This window comes from Carica papaya, chromosome 5, assembly GCF_054855325.1.
Source record: "Carica papaya isolate Zhongbai chromosome 5, ASM5485532v1, whole genome shotgun sequence".
Classification (NCBI taxonomy): Eukaryota; Viridiplantae; Streptophyta; class Magnoliopsida; order Brassicales; family Caricaceae; genus Carica; species Carica papaya.
Genome location: NC_142313.1, coordinates 37,012,169 through 37,014,888, shown reverse-complemented (window position 1 = coordinate 37,014,888; position 2,720 = coordinate 37,012,169). Strand labels below are relative to the sequence as shown.

Here is a 2,720-nt window from a genome sequence, read left to right as displayed (position 1 = left end):
TGCATTTGCAAATATAAAGTTAACTATTGTTTCAGATTATATTTTATTTTGCTTAATATTTAAATTTTTAATTATTTATTTAAATATTCTATAAATTTTTAGGATTAAAAGCAAGTAAATGGACCGGATTTTCAAGTGGAAGCATGCAAGTGAAGAAATGGATTTACATGAGAAATTATGTTGTTATCTTTTAACTACAAAATTGGAAGGATGATTTTTTAATTTGAAGGACAAAAAGGTTAAGGACGAAAATAGAAGGAAAAATTAGGAATCAGATTTACAATTTAATCCAATTTATAACAATTATAATTGTAGAGAAAAATTAGACTCATTTAATATTATTTTAAATAAAAATCTAAACTTTTTTAATTTATAATATGATAATATAATTCACAGATTGATTGGACTTATTTTATTTACACGAAATTAATTAAAAATATCTCAAATATAAACTAGAGATTTCTGAAATATTCTTCTCCTAAAATTATTATTTAATACTTTATTGGACATATTATACCATTATTATTACTAAAAAAATGCCTAAATTGTTCATTTTTATAATTAGTTTCAAAATTATTTAGCTGTTTATTTAATGAATGCAATCTGTTTTTAGACATCTTAACGAATTCTATTTTTAATTATAATAAATCCAATGCATTTATAGCAAAGATTTGACATCTAATTTGTTTTTTTCTTAGTGGATACTTTCTTACTTAATTTGTTTAATTATAAAAATGTTACACATAATTTATTATTATAATATTAAATTTATGGTCGATTACAAAATTCTTTTGCGTATTGTTAAGAAAAAAGTGAAGGGAATTCTCGTTTTACATGGAAGAAACAAGCACGCATTAAATATATTTTGTTAGTAAAATAATAGTAAAGCTCTATAAATAATAAACAAACTGAAGTAAAAACATCAAATAGAAGAAAATGGGTAGAGTGATTATCAGCATCCTGTTGCTTCTTCTTGTTGTGACTATGGAAGCCAAAGTTGACGAAGACTGCTATCGAAGATGTTCGAGCAAATGCTTGGGTAGATCTCGAGGGGCTTGTTTATCTGCATGTTTAAACCAATGTACGATAGATGCTCATGATCAACCTACAACATTTTCGTCATCCGATAATATTTTCTTATCAAATATTGCTTTAAGAATATAAATGAGTTGATAGATCGTCTAAGTATTATCAGTTTATTTTTTTTTTAAATTCGATAAATTATATAAGCTTAATTTAAAGTTTATTTGTAGCACCCGGAAAGGAGGAGGAAAAAAAAAAAAAAAAAAAAAAGGGGGGGGGGGGGCACGTCAGCAGCCACGTCAGCAGGCCCGGTCAGCAGTCCCGGCCAACCAGGGCCTGCCACGTGGCAAGATCGCGTCACTCCGAAAGGAGCCACGTTGGCGATCCGCGTGGGTGCGATCCGACGGCCCAGATCAATCACGCGATCGGACGGCCCAGATTCAAACGCACGGACGGCCCAGATTCAATCAAAAACGAACGGCCCAGATTAAAACGAAACGAACGGCTGTGATCAAAAGGCAAGGGGTTATAAATAGAACCTCCACACCAGACCAAAAACCCTAGCCGCCAGCCGCTCGCCGGAGAAGACGAACCAGAGGCCGACCGCCGCCACCCGCCGCCACTCGCCGCCGCACCGGGGAAATTTCCGACCGCCGATTGAGGTAAATTTCATACCCCCGACTCGTTTTTCCCCGCTGATTCCTCCTATGGCCAAATCGAGGCCGAAATCCCGGCCAAACGGCCAGAATACGCGACCGAAGCCCAGCGGCGCCGCCGCGCCCCCTCTCGGTTTTTGCCTCCGACGAGGCCCTTCCCGGCCTCCGTTCGATGCAATTTTTATATCACCGTGATCACCATTCTTTTCTCTACAGGTTGACCGGAGCCGAATCACCAAAACACGAACCTCGCCGGAGAGCCGCTGCACCCGAGAGCGCTGCCGCCGGTAAGCTCCGTTTTTCCGTGATTTTTTGGCCCCCCGAGGGCCCTAGGGTTGTTTTCTGACAAGGACCAATGCGAGCGTGGCCGAATTCGGCCGAAAACGGCCGAAAACAGCCAACCCGAGGCGACTCGCCGCCGCCAGCGGCGGCGCCGTCGCCGGAGCACGGCGGAGCCGCCGTGCCAGAGTTGCGATTTGGGCCGAAGGAGGCCCTGGGCCTAATTTGGATTTTTTTTTGGAACACGTGCAGGTACTGTTAGTGTGTTTCAGTTTCCCGGGAAAAAATTCAGGGAAAATTAGGGACGGCCTGCAGGCGCACTGTGAATCGTATTCGGATCTCGAAAACAAGTAAGGACCCCTCACCCTATTTCCTATCACGGTATTAAAGTTCAAAATGATAAAACGGTATTTCTTGAATTAACGCATGTGTGAAATTGCTTAAGGTTGCTAATGGAGCCCGAGTCTAGTGTGATTGGTGATTTACTATTATTTGGCATGTTTACAGCTTTAAATGCAAAATGAGGTTTGATGTGTTCATTTTACAGATTTGTGTGCATATACTACGTTTTTATTAATCATGGGTTGAATGACTAAAAAACTGATACTGTATGTTGTCTGTTTGGCATGAATTACTGTTTGCTTGTTTGTATGTTAATTGATGATGCTGATTGAGGAAAAGGAAAATGAAAGATTGTGTAGACTGATAATTGTATTATGGGGGTCAGCCTGACTAGATATCCTGGGAGATGGTGGACGGACC

General features: G+C 39.3%; 1 long non-coding RNA gene across 1 annotated transcript; it reads left to right on the top strand.

Moving 5' to 3' along the window:
* The first annotated feature begins 1,310 nt into the window (after positions 1-1,310).
* On the top strand, positions 1,311-2,256 carry LOC148266056 (uncharacterized). Its single transcript, XR_015819070.1, has 2 exons — positions 1,311-1,685; positions 1,896-2,256. It is a non-coding gene; the product is annotated as an uncharacterized LOC148266056 (long non-coding RNA).
* Positions 2,257-2,720: the final 464 nt, after the last annotated feature.